Below are 20,979 nucleotides of genomic sequence, written 5' to 3'. Positions count from 1 at the left end.
AGCCTGGGTGACAGAGGGAGACCCTGTCTCCTAAAACAAATATAAATACAAAAACAAAACCCTAGAATGTTGAGGAATTGAGAGAAGTTCAATGTGTCTGAATCAGAGTGTGAGGCAGGGAATATCAAGAGATAAGTGATTAAAAAGCAATTAAAGATGAATAATAACATTCACGTCCACATTAGAGAGAATGCTGTTGAATGTCAAGCGAGGGATGTGAAGAACCACCTAAGGTATGTTCCCAGAATGCAGAGAAAAGGATTAAAAGTATTGACTCGGTGTGGGAGATGAGAGCTATCTAGGGGAGGGAAGAATGATTCAATGCAAGAATCTTAGGTATTCCTGTGGGAAAATAGAAGTAACAACCAAAGACCTAATTAAACAAGTGTTTCTTGTGCTGAAAAGAACTTGAAGATGAAGATCAAAAGAATCCACCACAGGGCTGGGTGCAGTGGCTCACGCCCATAAACCCAGCACTTTGGGAGGTGGAGGCAGGCGGATTGCTTGAGGTCAGGAGTTCGAGACCAGTCTGGCGAACATGGTGAAACCTTGTCTCTAGTAAAAATACAAAAATTAGCCAGGCGTGGTGTCGGACACCTGTAATCCCAGCTGCATGGGAGGCTGAGGCAGGAGAGAATTGCTCAAACCCAGGAGGTAGAGGTTGCAGTGAGTTGAGATTGCACCACTGTACTCCAGCCTGGGTAATAGAGCGAGACTCCATCTCAAAAAAAAAAAAAAAAAAAAAAATCCACCACATTCCAAGAAAAAAGAGTGACAACATTTTCACATTACAAAGATATAAGAAATAGACCATATGAGCATTCAGATAGAAAAAAGTAAGTTTCCTATGCAGGAACAGAAATCTCTCTGGCCATAGGCTTTTTTTTTTTTGCACCACCCAAGATCAGAAGACAATGAAACCACATGTAGCAGAGTTTTCAGAGGAAAATGTTGGGAACAACCTCATGCCCAACTAAGTCTGTTGTCTTTCAAGGCAACAGTATATACTTTTAGTACCATAGACCTTCCCGTCCCTTCATTAACACATCTCAAAGATCTACTACCCGAAAGAGCAGTGAAAATGAAAATCTCAGTAATGAGGAGATCATGATCCACAGGGACTTAGGACCAGCATTGTTCATGCTGGACCCACACACAGGTATTTGGCCTCCGTGTGGTCTGGTCAGTTCTGTGGCTAGGGGCTGCGGTTTGGCCTGCAAGAAGCTCCCTGAGCTGCACCTCTTAAGGTTTCCGTCATTTCCCAGAAAGTGTATTTCTTGCACCACATGCTTTACCTCATGTTTCAGAAGAAATGTCATGATTGATGACCACATGAAACTGATTTGGCTCCAGGGTCTGTTAATATTGGCCAAACTATTTACATGGTTGACAGCCAATGCCAAGAAGAACCAAGCACTTCCCCTTTCTCAAAACCAGAGCTGTGTAGTGCATCGTATTCATCATATGCATTACCAAGAGCCTCACATGTTTTCTACGACTTTTTTTTTTTTTTTTCAAAGAGATAGTCCCGCTTTGTTGCCCAGGGTCTGCTCTTGAAATCCTGGACTCAAGTAATCCTTCACCTTAGTCTCCCAAAGTGCTGGGATTACAGGCATGAGCTGCTGTGCCCAGCTGTTGTCTGCATCTTTAAGACTTCAATGTTTACTTGATTTCTCTGACTTTTAACTAGGAAAGAATAGTAAAAGGTCTAAGCAGCCACTGCGTCAAAAAGCTTCAGTTCATACTGTCCTCCACCTGGGACTTGTGAATGTCCCTGTGTTACCTATGGCTGGACTTAGTATATTCATTATGTTTATATAATGCAAATGTTTAGAAGTGAGGCTGAACTGTTTTTTAAATATTTTTTAAAATAAATCTCAGAATCAGAGAAATTATCATTTCCTTTTGATCTAAGAAGTTAGTGACTCACTTTAGTAAGAGAAATGTTTTTAAAGGCACAGAAAAAAGAGTAAGAATTATAATTATATAAGAATTAAAATATTTCTGACTAGAAATATTACAATATAACTATTGCTGGGTAGTTAGCCCTCCGCCCACCTCTGAAATTACTGACTTAAACAATATATTTGGAACCTTCAGAAACAGAGCCAATAGTGTATAAACATATATATTATAAGACCTTTATTATAGGCAATTTATTGCGAGGAGTTGGCTCATGGATTGTGGTAGATGAGAAGTCCTGTAATCTGCCATCTGCAAGCTGGAGACCCAGGAAAGCTGGTGGTGTAGTTCCAGAATGAGTCGAATGGCTTGAGAACCAGGGGCACTGATGGGGTAAGCCCCAGTTGGAGTGCAGGAGAAGACTGATGTCCCAGCTCAAGTAGTCAGGCAGAGGGACCAAGTTCTACCTTGCCAGGCCTTTTGTTCTGGCCTGCAATGGACTGGGGAAGGAACACTGGGGAAAGCAACCTGCTTTACTCAGTCTATGATTCCAGTGTTAATCTCATCCAAACACCTTTACAGACATACCCAGAATAAGGTTTATCGAAGTATTTAGGCATCTTGTGGTCTAGATGTAAAACTAACGGTCACAAACAACATACATTTATTATGCTCACGGGTTCTGTGGATCTGGAATTTCACCAGGGCACAGGAGGGAGGGTTTGTCTTTATTCCCTGGTGTCTGTGACCTCAGCTCAGTAAGACCCAAGCTGGAAATGACTTGGTAGCTGAGGGCTGGAAACATCTGGAAGCTCTTTCATTCCCCTGCCTGGTGCCCGGGTTGTCATGACTTGAATACGAGGATTACTGAGCAGAGCAGTCACCAGCTTGCCCAGATTCAGAGACATGGGGACACAGACCCCAACCTCAATGAGCAGAGTAGCAGAAGAAATTTCTGGCCATACCTTCAAAAACGACCTAGTAATAACTTGCTAACGTTGGTTTTCTTTGCCTCACAGGATTTGAGATGGTGTTCTGTGTTGAACTGTGTCCCCCTACCCACTTCCAAATTCATATGTTCAAGTTCTAACCCCCACTACCTTAGAATGTGACTATTTGGAAATCGTGTATTAATTACTTAAGTTAGAATGAGGTCATACTGGAGTGGGGTGGGCCTCAAATCCAATGTCACCAGTGTCCTTATAAGAAGGGGAAATTTGGATACAGATTTGCACACTGGGAGGACACCATGTGAAGATGAAGGGAGAGGTCAGGGTAATGTTCTGTCAACCAAGGGATGCCAAAGATTGGCAGTAAAACACCAGAAGCTAGCGGGGAGGTGTAGAACAGACCCTTCCCTCACAGCCCTCAGAAGGAACCAACCAGCCTTGCCAACACTTTGATCTTGCACTTCTGGCCTTCAGAACTGCGAGACAAAAAATGTCTGTTGTTAAACTATGCAGTCTGTGGCACTTGGTTACAACAGCCCTCGCCAACAAATACAGATGATTTTAAGTATTTTTAAAATTCTTTTCATATTTTTGACAGGGAATGTATATTTCTTTAATAATGAGAGAAATAGATTTGGTTTAATTTAATGTTTTCAATTTCTTTGTTCCATAAAACATGAAAATATGCCAAAATCTTTCCATGGTTGTGTCTAGGTAATATGACTACAGGTAATTTAAAAAATCCCATCTACTGAAAATGTTTAATGAATATGTGTCACCCCTCTTATGGTAAGGAAAAGAACGCTGGAAAAGCCGCTATGGGAAGTGGAAAGAGCAGCTGCCCTGGGTCCCACCCCACTGGGGAGTAGCTCTGAGTCCGGTTCCCAGTGTGTAATGGGGGAGTCTTCCTCGGTGTTGAGAGAAACAAATGCATCTCTGCAGACACACGTGGAACCCCGGAATCCAGTGTCTGGCGCTGGGGCCTGGTGAGCTGCACTTCGCCTCCATTCTCCAGTGTGGTTTACGGCCTGTGGCTGTGATTACGAGTGGTGGTGGAAGATGTCAGTACTTTAAGATATATATATTTAAGATATCTATATATAGATATATATTATATCTATAACATATAGATTGTATATCACCTATATATAGATAATATATATAGATATAGAGTGTTTTTTATATATATTATCTATCCATCTATATGAGAGAGAGAGAGAGGGAGAGAGATAGAGAGAGAGAGAGACAGAGACAGAGTCTTGCTCTGTCGCCCAGGCTTGAGTACAGTGGTGTGATCATAGTTCATTGCAGCTTTAAACTCCCTGGGCTCATGCAATCCTCCCACCTCAGCCTCCTGAGTATCTGGGGCCACAGGAGCACACCACCATGCCTGGCTGATTTATTTATTTATTATTTATTTTGTAGAGACAAGGTCTCCCTTATGTTGCCCAGGCTGGCCTCAAACTCCTGGGCTCAAGTAATCCTCCTGCCTTGGCCTCCTGAACTGCTAGGGTGACAGGCATGAGCCACCATGCCTGTCTGTGAAAAATATTTCAACCACAATCATGTCTCTTTTCATGCTAACTTACCTTGTTGAATGGCCCTGGAGTGGTCATGGGGATTTTAGGACTAGGCTAAGGGAAAGCTGACTTATGGATATATTTAGTTTGATTTCAGTGAATGTCTTAGTCCATTTCGGCTGCTATAGCAAAATCCCATAAACTGGGTGGCTTATAACAACAGAAATTTATTTCTCACAGTTCTGGAGGCTGGGAAGTCCAAGATCATAGCACCAGCAGATTTGGTGTCTGATGAGGGCCCCTTTCCTGGTTACAGATAGCACTCTCAGTCTATGTCCTCATGTGGTGGAAGAGGTGAGGGGTTTTTCTCAGGCCTCTTCCATAGGGCACTAATCCCACTCATGAGGGCCCCAGCCTCATGACCTCATCTTCCCCCCAAATGCCCTACCTCTTAATACCATCACCTTAGGGGTTAGGATTTCAACCTAGGAATCTTGAGGGAACCCAAACATCCAGGCCATAGCAATGAGATTTACTTATGTGCTTTGCAGTCACTTCCTTGAGTAGGTAAGTTTTTCGTAACTATCCTGGGGTAGGAGGGGCTTTCAAAGATAGTCCTACTGGCCACGGTGCCTACTCACCAGGCTTGTGACATGTACTATGAGAAGAACACTTTTTGCAGAGCCTAATATTGGCAGTATGTAGGTAGTAGAGGAACATTTGAAATATATAAAACCAGCAGTCTGCAGATATTTTTCCAGATTATATAGCTCCTGTATGAAAAACACTTGACAGAGATTTCTCCAAATTTGACAATAATTCTAAAAATTTACATGACATTACAATAATGAGTTGAGAAGCTGAAATAAATTATTCTAAGCTATTAATGTTGGAAAGAACTCCAAATTTTAGCCAAATTAAAGGAAAAACCTTTATTCTCAATAGAGAAAATAATTTTAAATCTTTATTTTTTAGGAAAAATGTCTTTTAAGAGAGCATGCAACTAAAAAAGATAGGAAAGGAAACACTACCGAAATGTCCCAGACAGTTAGTAAAAATGTTATTTCATATTTTGGTGAAAAATTTTGTTTGCCGTATTTGTCAGCCTTATTAAATTTATGCTTTATGTTTTTTTATTCTAGATACATATTTGTGTTTATGATTAAATTTGCATTTGTAAGTTTGCCTTCTTTTTCTCGTAGAGAGCCTCCAAAATTATAAAAACACAGGGCCCCTCAAAATCTGAGTCTGACCTGAAGGAGCCTAGCTTTCAAATCGATCCTTGTTTTCCCACAAAGTTGTTATTTGAGTCTGATGCTACTAGTTAGAATTGTAAGTTCTCTGTTTTTCCATTTCCTACAGAAGAACTCAGATTCAGAAAAGCTATTTACCAATCATTTCCTTTTAACCTAAAAGGTTTCAGTGACTCTCTCTAGCAAGAGTTTGAGGGTGCATGCTGTTTACCTAGTCAGAGCAAAACCGTGATTCAGAGTATGAGAAAATGGCTCTCCTTTTCCTAGGAAGTTTTCAATATAAAAACATGCTGTGCTTTTGAATGAAAAGTAAAATTTAAAGCCAATGGATGGAAATTTATTGTAAGAAGATATAAAAAACCCCTAGCTGTTTCTGTTCTTGAAAATAAGAGTTTTTTCTTCACAGGGTCTAAGACTTGAATACATTTTTTCGAAATGAATTTGGCCTGTTGTATTAAGGCCTGTGATAATACGATTTCATTCCGTGGTGCAACTCCGTGACTACCTTCCTTCTGTAGCCACTGTGCTTTGGTGTTTTAAAGTTAAAAAACTCAGGAAAAGATAGTCCTGGCTCATAAAATGACGTTTGCATATATGGGGTTTTAATTTGAAGCCGGGGTTTCTTTGCCTTTATCTCTGATCAAAGATAAGCTTCACTTATTTTGCTGAACCTATTCTGTGGTTTCAAAAATATTTCCTGTTGTAAAATATAACAGATCTATTACAGAAAGAACATAAAGTAAGTATCCAGCCTAGAATAATTGTCCCCTTTCCCCTGTGCTGGGATGGAAAAAAAGAAAAGAGCGTGTCTTCAGAATACAGTAGCCTTATGTTAAAATGTCAACTCCATCGTTCATTAGTTGTGTGACCTTGGGCAAGTTACTTAGTCTTCTCATCTGCTAAATCTTGGGTATTAATATTCATCTTGTGAAGTTGTGAAAATTGCATGATAAATTAAAAACAAGAAAACAACCAAAAAACCTTTTCCCATCTAGTTATAGTACCTGGCACAAAAAGGAACTAAGCAAACACTTAAAATACGAGAAAGATAAGGCCTTAAGCCTGCTCCTGAGGAATGTGGAATCTGGAATATGGCAGAAGAGAAGGATCAAAGGGGAGGGGTTAAATTATGGAGCCTTTGAAGTTGGTGAATTTTGAAGGAAGTGGTGGAAAGAAGTTGAGTGATTCTAGTTTGGAGAAAGTTTTATATAAAGTTGAGCTGTAAGGGATAAATTACATGTAGGGGACCACTGTTATATTTTCTTGGTTGAATTAAAGAGTATAAGTACATTTATTTCTTTATTCTTTCATTAATTCAACAAACATGCAGTGAATGGTTAACATGTGCCAGGAAGCGTTTTTAGTACTGGAGAATACGAAGAGAAAGGAGACCCATTTCTTACCCTTAAAGAAGTTATAGTCTACTGGGAGGAGAGAAACAGGAAAAAATGGAAGATATTAAAATGTGGGGTACAAAAGAGAAAGGGAGGGAGGTGGGGTCTGTGAGTGCTTTAGGTGTCAGAGGTAATTCTGGAGACGAGGTGTCTGCATGGCTGCGAAGGTCTGGTGGCAGGGTGTGAGGACTGCGTAGACATTCTAGGTAGGGAACTGGAATGAACGAAGGCCCAGGTGTACATCAGCTTTGCACATGTGTGGGAGCTGCTCCAGGGTAACAGCATGCGGGATCAGTGAGGGAGGGCTGGCTTGCATGCACCCGCACAAGCCTGTGAGGGGCCATATTGGGGAATAATGACAGTGGCTGTGGCAGTGACTCCAAGAACAAATAGATGTACCCTAGGGCAGGAGTCCCCGATGCCTGGGCCACGGACCAGGTACAGGGTACTGCTGCTCTAGGGGAAGGTCTGAAAGACCAGGTGAAAGGGTGGGATTTGAAAATTTTGGGAAACATGTTGAAGGTGGGGTTTGGAATGTGAGGCTTCCAATTGTATATACTGTTCAAACTGCATGGGACTTGGGGCCCAGGAGTTCAAGACCAGCCTAAGCAACATGGCAAAACCCTGTCTGTACAAAAAATACAAAAAAAGTAGCCGGGCATGGTGGCATACCCCTGTAGTCCCAGCTACTCGGTAGGCTGAGGTTGGAGAATTACCTGAGCCTGGGAGGTTGAGGCTGCAGTAGATGCCAGATTGAGACTGTTTAAAAAAAATGTGTGAGGAAGACAGCTGAGGCAAGGATATTAAGTAAGAAGATGGTTTATAAGCCTGGCCATTTGAAAATATAGGCTTAGACCAGTAGATTACAATTTAAATTTTACCTTTTTATTTTCCAACTCTTTAATCTCTAGGAGTAACTGGAAATTTTCAGAAGTTACTGTCTCTGCTATGGGGATAGATAGTCAGACACCAATGTTCACAAATTACTCTTGAAACTTGATGCAAACAACCTGTTTAAAAACTGATGTAATGAGAGGAATTTCATGGATGCAAATGAACACCTGTGAAAATTCTTAGGCAAGAACTGCTTCATTTAGCAGCACCAGGTTAGCAGTTTGAGAGAGGATCTTTTTTGGGTCTACATGCCCAAATTTACAGATTGTTTTGATACTTGAATCTGCCATAATGTTTGTTGAATAAATAATCTCTATCTTTGAGGGAGTTACTGAAATTTTTTATAATCAAAATCCTGAAAGGAATACATTTAGATTGTATGCATCTCAGTGTACTCTGAGGCCTGTGGATATTTGCTGTTCTTTTTAAAGAATTTAGGCATCTTAAACTCTTGGTATATAAAATTATTCTTAGGAACTATATGGATGTAATTCAAGTGTAATACCACCTATACATTTGCCAGAAATCACAGATATAAATATATATATACATATATATGTGTATATATAATTTTTCTCATTTCCAGTAACAATGAAAATCCTATAACTTTTTGCTACAGATGAAAATAACTGGGATCATGAATGAAATGACCAGATGGTTGCCCTATCACCTAACAGTGAAGGTATCCCCACTTGACATGTTTCTGGTTTCTTAAGACTTTAATATATTGTTCTTAACATTTATTTGGGCTGTATTTGCATTTTTGGAAGCTGACCAGTTTCTACACATATCTAAATGCCTCTATTTGAAGATAGAGCAATAGAAATTGTCCCATCTAAAGAAGAAGGAGGAGGAGGAGGAGGAGGAGGAGAAAAGGGAGTGAGAAACGTAGAGAACCTCAGGAATGTGTGGCACAATATTTAAAAAGCTGACGTTATGGAGAGTTAAAGTATCAGGAAGAGAGGAGAAAAAGAATGAGATGGCAAACATTTGAAAAAATAGTGGCTGAAAACATCCTAAATTTAATAAAATGTTTACATTTTCTGATTGGATAAGCTTTGTGAATCCTAAACAGGATAAATACAAAGAAAAACAAACTAGACACATCATAGTCAAACTACTGAAAACAAACAAACAAACAAAAAACAAAGGGGAATCTTAAAAGCAGTAAATAAAAATGACACATTATATATAGGAGAATAATGATTTCAATGGTTGTGGACTTCTCAGCAGAAATTATAGAAGTCAGGGACAGTGGAATGAAATTGTTGAAGTGCTTAAAGAAAAAACTGTCAGCTTAGAAATCTCTGTTTAGCAAAAATATCCTTCAAGAATGAAAGCAAAATGAAGACATCTTCAGATATCAGAAAACTGAGATTTCATCACCAGAAGACCTGCACTTCCAGAAGCTAAAGAAAGTTGTACAGAATATGAGAAAAGGAATGAAAAGCATAAAAAATTATAAATACTGGGGTAAACATCAAAGACCAATTTTCCTCTTAATTTTTTCATATATGCACAACTGTATAAAGGACATATTATAATATTGACTTAAGGTTTATATCACATATAGATAGATTATATGGCAGCTATGGCATAAAAGATGGTGGCAGTGTTGGTGGTATGGCTGGGGAGGGTAAATGGACCAATAAAATTGCAAGTAGACTGAGAAGTTAAGGGATTATATTGTAGTCTCTAGAGGAGCTTCTAAGAAATCATGTAAAAGACTAAAAGACCAATAGGTAAGTTAAAATGAAATTATAAAAATATTCACTTAATCCAAAAGAATATAGGAAAGGGAGAACAAGAGGGACTAACAGCAGAGGAAACAAACATGAAGCAAATAATAAAATAATACAGCATAACAAATTAGTTTTATCCCAGGAATTCAAGGTTTGTTTAACAATATATTGAAAATCAATATAACTCACCATATTAACAGAATAAAGGAGAAAAACTATCTGTTCATTTTCACATGTAGATAAAAAATATGACAAAATTTGATATCCATTTATGAGAAAATTTCTCACCGAACTGAGACTATAAAGGACTTCTTCAACTTCATAAAGAGCATTTATGAAAAACCTACAGCAAGCATTATACTTAATGGTGAAATATTAAATGATATTCTACCAAAATCAGAACAAAGGCAAATATGCTGTCTTTTTTTTTACCACTTCTACTCAATATTGAATTGGAGCTTCTAGCCACTGCAATAACGAATGATAAAATAATAAAGATTGGAAAGAAGGAAGCAAAATCATCCTTATTTGCAGGCAGTATGATTATTTACATATGATTGTTTTGTACATCCTAAGGATCTACAAAATAATTAGAAGTAGTGTATTATTCCATTCTCACACTGCTATAAAGAACTACCTGAAACTGGGTCATCTCTGAAGAAAAGAGTCTTAATTGACTCACAGTTCCACAGGCTATACAAGAGGTATGGCTGGGGAGGCCTCAGGAAACTTATAATCATGGCAAAAGGTGACAGGGATGCCAGCACATCTTCACATGGTGGCAGGTGAGAGAGAGAACGAAGGGCGAGGTGCTACCCACTTTTAAAAGAAGCAGATCTCATGAGAATTCCATTACAAGATGGCACTAGAAGGATGGTGCTAAACCATTAGAAACCACCCTTATGATTCAATCACCTCTCACCAGCACCCCTCCCAACACTCAGTATCACAATTCAACATGAGATTTGGGTAAGGACACAGAACCGAACCATATCATTTTGTACCCGGCCTCTACCAAATGTCATGTCCTTTTCACGTTTCAAAAACAATTATGCCTTCCCAACAATCCTCCAAATTCTTAACTCATTCCAGAGTTAACTCAAAAGTCCCAGTCCAAAGTCTCATCTGAGACAAGGCAAGTACCCTTTACCTATGAGCCTGTAAAATAAAGAAACAAGTTAGTTACTTCCAAGATACAATGCGAGTACAGGCATTGAGTAAATGCCCCCATTCCAAAAGGGAGAAATTGGCCAAACAAAGGGGCTACAGACCTCTTGCAAGCAAAACCCAGGAAGACAGTCATTAAATCTCCAAGCTCCAAAATACTCTCCTTTGATTCGATGTCTCACATCCAAGGCACACTGATGCAAGGGGTGGGCTCCCAAGGCCTTGGGCAGCTCTGCCTCTGTGGCTTTGCAGGATACAACCCCCACAGCTGCTTTCATGGGCTGGGATTGAGTGCCTGCAGCTTTTTCAGGTGCGCAGTGCATGCTGTCAGTGGATCTCTCATCCTGGAGTCTGGAGGATGGTGACTGTCTTCTCACAGCTCCATTAGGCGGTGCCCCAGTGGGAACTTGGTGGGAGCTCCAACCCCACATTTCACCTCCACACTGCCCTTGTAGAGGTTCTCCATGAGGGATCCAGTCCTGCAGGAGACTTCTGCCTGGACATCCAGGTGTTTCCATACATCCTCTGAAATCTAGGCAGAGGCTCCCAAGTTTCAACTCTTGCCCTTTGCGTACCCACAGGCCCAATACTACAGGGAAGCCATCAAGACTTGGGGCTTACACCCTCTGAAGCAATGGCCCAAGCTGTACTGTGGCTCCTTTTAGCCATGACTGAAACTGGAGTGGCTGGGATTCAGGGCACCATGTCCCAAGGCTGCACAGAATAGTAAGGCCCTGGGCCTGGCCCACGAAACTGTTTCTCCCTCCTAGGCCTCTGGGCCTGTAATAGGAGGGGCTGCTATGAAGGTCTCTGAAATGTCTTAGAGGCATTTTCCCCATTGTCTTGGCTATTAACATTTGGCTCCTTTTTACTTATGTAAATTTCTGCAGCTGGCTTGAATTACTTCCCAAAAATAGGTTTTTCTTTTCTACTACATGGCAGGCTGAAAAATTTCCAAGCTTTTATACTCTGCTTCCCTTTTAAATATAAGTTCCAATATCAGACCACCTTTTTTGTGAATGCATATGAGCATATGCTGTTAGAAGCAGCGAGGTCACTTATTGAATGGTTAGCTGCTTTGAAATTTCTTCCACCAGATACTCTAAATAATCTCTCTCAAGTTCAAATTTCACAGAGCAGGGGCACAATACCAGCAGTCTTTTTGCTGAAGCATAGCAAGAATGACCTTTACTCCAGTTTCCAGTAAGTTCCTCATCTCCATCTAAGACCTCCTTAGCCTGGACTTCATTGTCTGTATCTCACTATCAGTATTTTGGTAAAAGTCATTCAACAAGTCTCTAGGAAGTTCCAAACTTTCCCTTATCTTCATGTCTTATTCTGAGCCTTCCAAACTGTTCCAACCTCTGCCCATCCAAAGCTGCTTCCACAGTTTCAGGTATCTTTTGTAGCAATGCCCCACTTCTCTGATACCAATTTCCTGTATTAGTCCATTCTCATACTGCTATAAAGAACTATCTGAGACTGGGCAATCTATGAAGAAAAGAGGTTTAATTGACTCACAGTTCTGCAGGCTGTACAGAAGACATGGCTGGGGAGGCCTCAGAAAACTTACAATCATGGCAGACGGTGAAGGGGAAGCCAGCACATCTTTACATGATGGCAGGTAAGAGAGAGTGAAAGGGGAAGTGCTACACACTTTTAAACAAGCAGATCTCATGAGAACTCCATCATAAGACAGCAGTAGGGAGATGGTGCTAAACCATTAGAAACCACCCCCACGATCCAATCACCTCCCTCCAGGCCCCACCTCCAACACTCAGGGTCACAATTCAACATGAGATTTGGGTGGGGACACAGAGCCAAACGACATCAAGTAATAAGTAAATATGTCAAAGTATATAAAATTAAAATACAAAAATCAATTCTGTTTTCTTTTTAAAATTTTACAGACAGGGTCTTGCTCTGTTTACCCAGGCTGGAGTGCAGTGGCACAATTATAGCTCACTGCAGCCTCAAACTCCTTGCTCAAGTGATCCTCCCACCTCAGCCTCCTAAGTATCTGAGGCTACAGGCATGTGCCACCACATCCGGCTTATTTTTTATTTTTGTCAAGATGGGGGTCTCACTCTATTGAGCAAGCTGGTCTTGAACTCCTGGCCTCAAGTGATCCTCCTGCCTCGGCCTCACAAAGGATGAGATTTCAGACATGAGCCACTGTGCCTGGCCAATTCTATTCTTATATTTTAGCAGCAACCACTGGAAAATGAATTGAAAAACAATTTCATTTATAATAGGTTCAAAAATATTTAGCAGTACATTTAATAACATGTACACAGGTGTATATCTACATTTAGATGTACACATTTAGTTATACACCTGTTACACATAACAGATGTACACATCAGCATAGTGTATTATTAAACTTTTAGATTTTTGCTTATCTCATGGGAGAAAGTGTCTTCGTGTAGTTTAGTTTTTTTAAAAAAATGAGTGTATCTTTTCAAAAGTTAAAGAACCATTTGCTTTTTTTTTTTTTTTAAACATATTTTAAAATAGAGAGGGGGTCTCACTATGTTGCTCAGGCTGGTCTCTTAACTTCTGGGCTCAAGCTATCTGCCCACCTCAGCCTTCTAAAGTGCTGGGATGACAGGCATGAGCCACCATGCCCAGTTCCATTTGCTTTTCTTTTTCTATGTATTGGCTGTTCATATCCCTTGCACATTTGTTATTGAGTTTTGTCCTTTCCCTTATCTTTTTACAGGAACTTTAAAAGTTAGCCCCAAGAATGAAATTGTGTCCTTTGCCAAAACATGGATGGAGCTAGAGGCCATTATCCTAAGTGAATTAACGCAGGAACGGAAAGCCAAATACTGCATGTTCTCACTGATAAGTGGGAGCTAAACTATGGGTTCACAAAGGCATATAGAGTGGTACTGTGGACATCGGAGACTCAGAATGGGGGAGGCTAGGAGGGAGGTAGGGGATGAAAAAGTACCTATTGGGTACAATGTACACTACTTGGGGTGACGATGGGTCCACTAAAATCCCAGATTTAACCACTGTACAATTCATCCGTGTAACCAAAACCCACCTGTACCCCTAAAGCTATTAAAATAAATAAAACCAAATTAGCTGTTTCTGTTAGGTGAGATGCAAATATTTTCCCAAGTTTGTCCTTTGTCTTTTGACTTTATTTATGGTGTTTTACTCATGCAGATGTTTTTGATTTTTATGTTTTTAACTTGTCATTATTTTCTTTCATGTCTTCTAGATTTTAAGTCATGTTCTCAAGGCTTTCCTACTCTGATATTATAAATGATTTTTTCCTCATTTCTCTTAGAACTTTGATTCTTTCACTTCCCACATTTAACCTTCCACCTATCCAGAATTTCCCCTAGCATAAATTGATATGGTCCCAATGTTTCTTTTTTTTCCTCCCCAAATGGCCACTCATTTATACCAACACCATTTATTGAATCGTCTTTATAGTCCCCACTGATTTGAAATGCCAGCTTTACATACCAAAGTCCTGTATGCATTTGCCTCTGTTCTGTTCAGTAGGTCTGTTCAAGCTCCAGTTCCCAAAAGTGTTGAGTGTCGCTTAAAATCTAGAAGGGCTGGTTTCTAGTTTTCCATAATTGCTCCTCTTTTCTAGAGTCATCTTTCCTATCAGGGCTTATTGATTTTTTAATATGATTTGTGGATTCAGTTTTCTTTAGTTCTAGTGAGCAACAAAAACAACCAAAAAAATAAAAATAAAAAAACCCTTCCTTTTTTTTTTTTTTTAATCAAGATCACCTTAAATTTAAAAATTAACTTAGGACAACTTGACATATTTTATGATTTTTATGTTACTCTCCAAAGATATAATAAGTGGTTCTGTTTATTCAACTCTACTTCTTTGTCCTGCAGGAACATTTTGTTTCCTTATTAAGTCTGATATTGTCTTTTGGTCTGAGACAGACATATTTTAGAAAATTGTGTTCATTGATTCCTATCTTATTAAAGACTGGTTTTGCTAACTTTATTTCTATCTATTTGTTGTGAACGTACATGGGACCTTTTCTTTCGTTATATTTTCTGGCTGTGAGTATGCACAGAGGCTTGTGATTTCTGTGTATTTATTTTATACCTTGATTGCTGAATGTGTTTTATTTCTAGTAATTTTTGTTTTTAGTTGGTTCTCATGAATTTTCCAGATATCCAATTATATAATTTGTAAATAGTCATAGCCTTGCCTCCTCTCTAACAATTTTTGTTTCTCTGATTTCTTTCTCTTTTCTGGTAGCTTTAGATAGTACCTCCAGAGTGTGTTAGATAATAAAAGGAAATAATGCCAATCAGACTTTTTTCTGACTTCAGATAGACATATATTTTTTTAAAAATTATGTTCATTCATTTCTATTTTATTAAATATATATTTTTTAAGACCTCAAAAGGCCAGGTGCAGTGGCTCACACCTGCAATCTCAGCACTTTGGGAGGCTGAGATGGGAGGATCGCGTGAGGCCAGGAGTTCAAGGCCAGCCTGGTCAACATAGTGGAACCCTATCTGTATTATTTTTAAAAACATAATAAACAAATAAAAACCTCATATTGGAGATTAAATTTTGATAGGGCTTGTCTTACTATCTATAGATCTAGTCATATTACTTTCCCTTTAACTTATTAGTATGATATATTAATAATTCCTCCATCAAGTCATATTTGCATTTGGGAATAAGTGTCACTTGGTCATCATATATTCTATTGGATAATTTATAATTTTTACATCAATATTTGTAAGACTGATCTGTAATTTTCCTTTATGTGTATGTGAAATTGTTACTGGGTTTTGGTGGCAGTGTTATAGTTGCTTTTTCAAAAAAATTTAAAAGTTTTTTTTCTTTTTCATAGTCTAGGTAGTTTAAATGGCACTGGAATGATCTGTTTTTTAAATATTTGGGAGAAATCCCTGTGAAACCGACTGGACTTAGGGAATTAGGGAGAGTGGTTGGCTAGTTTCTTTGTTTCATCTATGAAATAAATCTGCTTAAGATTTTTCTCTATTTTGTCATCAGGTTGGTAAATGATATCTTCCTAGAAAAATGATAATCTCATTCATATTTCAAATATAGTTGCATAGCATATTCAAATATATTAGTATAATATATAATATAATAATACCTATTAATATAATGTATAATATAATATGTTATAATATATAGTACTTCAAATATATTTGCATAGAATATTCAAATATATTTGTGAAGTTGTCTTTTGCTTCTTCTAATTTTCTGTAGTTATTGTCCCATTAGCATTTCTCATGTTATATGTTTTTAATTTCTCCCTTTTCCTTGCTTAGATTAAGCAGGAGTTTGTTTTATTTATTTTTTCAGAGAGTCAGCTTTGGTTGTATTTATCAGTTTTATTCTTTTTCTGTTTTCTAAATTATTAATTTCAACTTTATTATTTCCTTTTCTAACTCCATGAGTGGTATGCTGAATTCATTCATTTTTACTTTTGTTTATTAATATAATCATATGAGGATGTGAATTTTCATCTGAACACCACTGTAGCTATATCTCAGATTCTTAGTGTTAATATATATAATTAGCTGTTGTCATAATTATGATTTATGGTAGAAAGCCACTAGAGAGTTAAGAAAATTAGTAAATTTGCTTACTTAGGATGGGCCTAAATTAAGAAGGGCCTTGAATGATAGATGGTAGGCAGAGGACTTTAGACTCAATAAAAACAGTGTTAAGAAGCCATTGAAAATCCTTGCTTAGGAAACTAACAAGATACGTGTTGTCTGGAAAGATGAACAGCCCGTATAGCAGCAGTTACCTTATCTACTGCTTTGTCTTTTTCAAAACAAATGTTGGATAGGAAATGTCCTTTTCAGCAAAGATGGAAAAATGACATCTAACTATTTGCTTCTCAAAGATATTGCCAGATCTTGTAAATGAATATCCAGCTGGAACCTTCCACAATTGTTCTGAACGTTGTACTTACACTTGTTTGAAATCTTTAAAGTTCCTTTAAATGGGAAGTATATCCTAAAGTAATGAGACCAGGAAGCAGTCATTCATTTCTACTATGTATTTTGTGTTATTATCACTCACTTGGAATCTACCTTTGCTGTCAAAGGTGTCTTATTTCTCTACTAGATTGTTAACTCCTTATACAAATATAATATTTTTATATTGTAGGAGGGCAGTTAATATTTGTTACTAATTTATTTTACTTAAAACTGTTGTATAATTATAAAATTCTCACAGTGAGCATACAAATAATTGAAATACTCTTGAGATTATCTGCCTTATCTTTTTATTATTCCTAATTATGTGGAACATTTTCAATGGTCTCATTATATTAAGTAGATAATCTACTTTATCCTGCCTTTTTAATCATTAGAGCAACTAAATTTGGATGTGTTTCATTGTACCGACGATCTCTTTTATTTGACTTTTGTGTCAAGGCCTTCCGCAGTATCCATGTGCTTCTAGTTTCTTACTGATTTTGCTGGGAGAGGCAATTGGCTATAAAAACTGTATCCTTAGGTTCCTCTGCTGGTAAGAGTAGCCATGTACTGGCCAGGCGCAGTGGCTCATGCCTGTAATCCTAGCTCTTTGGGAGACTAAGGTGGGCGGATTGCCTGAGCTCAGGAGTTCATGACCAGCCTGGGCAACACAGTGAAACCCCGTCTCTACTAAAATACAAAAAATTAGCTGGGTGTGGCAGCATGCACCTGTACTCCCAACTACTTGGGAAGCTGAGGCAGGAGAATTGCTTGAATCCGGGAGGCAGAGGTTGCAGTGAGCCGAGATCACGCCACCGCACTCCAGCTTGGGCGACAGAGGGAGACTCAAAAAAAAAAAAAAAAAAAAAGAGAAGCCACGTACTAAGTTCTGGCCTTTGGGATGGAGGTAGAGGTTATTGAGCAGAAAGTTCCCGCTTGGGATGTGGAAGGAAAGGTTAGGGGAAGAGGATCATGTTCCCAGAAAGGATGGTAGACTAGAAAGCTTGAAGTTGTGAACTAGACTGGCTACATAATTTGCAGGGCCCAGTGCAAAGTGGACATGCAGGACTGCAGTTCTCAGTTATTAATACTCTAAAAATGCCAATAGCAGAGAATTACCCTAGCATTGGGTCCACAGGTCATAGCCCCATGACTGGCTCTGAGTGTGAAGGAACCCTGGGCCGGAGGAGGCCATGATCCCAGCCCTGGACTGCCAGTCTGTTCTTTTCATAGGGCACACAAACCTCCTTCTTATTTAAGCATCTGTTGTCTGGGTTTTCTGTTACATGTGTTCCATAACTGATGCAGGTTATCATTACCCTTATCTGATAGATGGAGAAACTGGAGCTCAGACAGGTTTAGTGCCCTGTGCATGGGAGCAGATTTTGGAGTATTCACAGACTCAGGTTCCGTGAATTTGAATTTGGGTCGTATATTCATTCAACACGTTGTCTTTCTTTTTCCACGGAGATGTTAACATTCTGCATTTCCTGTTTCTGGCCAGATTTTGCATTCCGCAAGTTTGCTTGTTTCACAATGCCCGCCTCTTTGTAGCCTATAGTAGGAGGAAGCACTTCATCCCATTTGTTTTTCCTCATTTACATTTAATTTTTACTCTGGAGTGAACATAATGCAGAAGTTCAGTCCACATTTAAAATATTGCTAAAAAGTGATTCACTTCCAATTCTAGCAAAATGTTTATCCCTCTGATTCCTTAGTAATTCTCTTTTTTCAGAGGAAGAGTTGAGATTACATAATGTAATTAAAAAAGAACTGGAAACATGGAAGATCGCATCTGATGTGAGTTTCTGTCTGTTTGACCTTTCAAGAGGGAAGCGTGTATTGGCGATTTTTCCAGTGAGATCACAATCAGAAGAATTTATCTGTCAATATATTCTTTTAATTTAGGATAAACCTAAGGATAAACAGTGTTCGTAGCTCTTCGCACATTCTGTCTATGGCCATGGGATGCGCTATGGCCATTAACTGTTATTTGTTTTATTAGCGCTAAAAACCATAGCTGCGACTTCAGCTTCCAAGGGATACCAGTGTAACAGAGGTGTTGTATTTGTTGCGTTCAAGTTCTCGTGCAATCTTAGTTTTGCTAAGCTCCCACAAAAGCGCCTAACCTTGGTTAACTCCCACAAGTCAACATTTCTGGAACAAGTTTTAATTTCTTTCAGTCCTCAGTAGTGCTGGTGTGTGGGTGGGGGCACGGTGCACAGTGTGTCAGCACAGATAATCCGTGTATCATGCGTCATCCACCTCTCCCCCTCTTTACCGGAGGAGAGAGCATCTCCCAGGGAATCAGACCTGAATTTAAGTTTAATCTCCTAGTTAGGCCCTGACTTCCAACCCGGTTTTACTATACACTTTGCATTGGGGCGTCAGGTACATCTGTGATTTTCCCATTTGTCATTAGTGTGGGCCCTTAGGAAGTCAATAGAGGACAGAACTCTGGTGTTCCTGGATCCTTGACTAAGGCATCATTTTAATGCCATCTAAATCTCACTGTACACCCTTGCTCTCTGGTTATGGTGAAATATTAAAAAGTATTGGCATATTGAAGGTGTCATTCAGTAGTATTTTGAAAAACTTGGTGTTACGGGTTGAACTGTCTTGCCGCCTCCAAATTCATATGTTGAAGTCCTAATCCCCAACATCTCAGAATGTGACTATATTTGGAGAGAAGCCCTTTACAGAGGTAAAATGGGGTCATTAGGATGGGTCCTAATCCAGTGTAACTGGTGTCCTTAGAAGAAGGGGCAATTTGGAGGCAGACTCACGTAGAGGGAAGACGATGTGAAGAGACACAGGGAAGAGGCCATCCGTGCTAAGGAGAGAGCCCTGGAACCTCTTCTCCCTCACAGCCCCGGAAGGAACCACCCCTGCTGAAACCTGGACCTTAGACCTCTGGATTTCAGAACTGTGAGACATACATTTCTGTGGTCTGAGCCACCCCATCTATGGGACTTTCTACAGCAGCCCTCAAGAACTAATATACTTGGGAGCCAGGTTGGGGAAACCTTTTGAAAGGCAGACGGACTCTGTAGATAGGAGTGGGGCTACCACACCGTGCAGTATTTGAAATAGTCAACTGTGACTGACTGCACTCTTCAAAGACTAACAACAACATTTGCTTGGGCAGGGAGCTCCTAAACGTTCATCAGCACAATGTGCTATTCATGTGTGTAGAGGACTTCCGGTTTCATTCCACTTTTTAAAAATAAGGAAATTTGGGTAGGGTTTTCGTGACCTGAGTGAGCAGGGTCACACGGAGATCAGGTGAGTGGTAAAGCTGGAATACATTTGTGGCTTCCTGGTTAGTAGTCTTAGTGGTCTATTGATGGGAATCCTCTGATTCTCAATGAGAAGTGGTTATTGTTAGAGGCAGAGGATTTTTTTTCAGTACTAAAATACTTAGTGCAGTGCCTGGCACATGGTAGATGCTAAAATTGTAACTATTGCTATTAGTGACCAACTCTGGAAATGGACTGCTTAAGTTAGCAGTCAGTTGAGCTCTGCCCCCATGAAATTTATATATTATTGGTGCTTAATATTTTTATTTTTTATTTTATTTATTTATTATTTTAATTTTTTGAGACCGAGTCTCACTCTGTCACCCCAACGGGAGTACAGTGGCATGATCTCGGCTCACTGCAACCTCTGCCTTCCGGATTTAAGTGATTCTCCTGCCTCAGCCTCCCAAGTAGCTGGGACTACAGGCGCCCACCACCACACCTGGCTATGTTTTGTATTTTTAGTAGAGATGGGGTTTCACCATGTTGGCCAGGCTGGTCTCAAACTCCCGATCTCAAATGATCTGCCCACCTCGGCCTCCCAAAGTGCTGGGATTACAGGCATGAGCCACCACGCCCAGCCCATCAATAAAGTATTTTTAATATTAGGTCTGAGTGTGCTACCTTGAGCAGTCTATTTTACAACATTATTAACTTTGCACAACATTATTGATAAATCATCTCTGAAAAGACTCAACACAACATATTTCTATAACAAAGGAGAAGCATGTATGATATTTTCTTTTAAAAAGTTGATGAAATAAGGAAAATTGAAGTCCAGTATCTCAAAGATACTGGATAAATATCTTAATAATTGAGCAGTAAAGTTCTAATACATTACAAACATTTTACCATTATGTTTGCCAATCATTAAGCAAAGTGAGCATCATAAGA

The 20,979-nt window shown here is 39.2% G+C and overlaps 1 long non-coding RNA gene across 3 annotated transcripts in view; it reads left to right on the top strand.

Moving 5' to 3' along the window:
- Positions 1-13,940, top strand: part of LOC141410034 (uncharacterized) — a 34,893-nt gene extending 20,953 nt beyond the window's left edge. For 2 of the 3 annotated variants that reach the window (XR_012433327.1, XR_012433324.1), the window contains exon 5: positions 13,545-13,940. This is a non-coding gene — a long non-coding RNA (uncharacterized lncRNA). Of the gene's footprint in view, positions 1-12,345; positions 12,447-13,544 lie in introns of all 3 variants that reach the window. The other variant, XR_012433325.1, reaches the window with a different exon arrangement.
- The last annotated feature ends 7,039 nt before the right edge of the window (positions 13,941-20,979 follow it).

The sequence above is a fragment of the Macaca fascicularis genome, chromosome 4 (genome assembly GCF_037993035.2).
Source record: "Macaca fascicularis isolate 582-1 chromosome 4, T2T-MFA8v1.1".
In the NCBI taxonomy this organism is placed as follows: domain Eukaryota; kingdom Metazoa; phylum Chordata; class Mammalia; order Primates; family Cercopithecidae; genus Macaca; species Macaca fascicularis.
The sequence above is the reverse complement of the archived record's forward strand: the minus strand, read 5'-3'. Positions and strand labels throughout refer to the sequence as shown.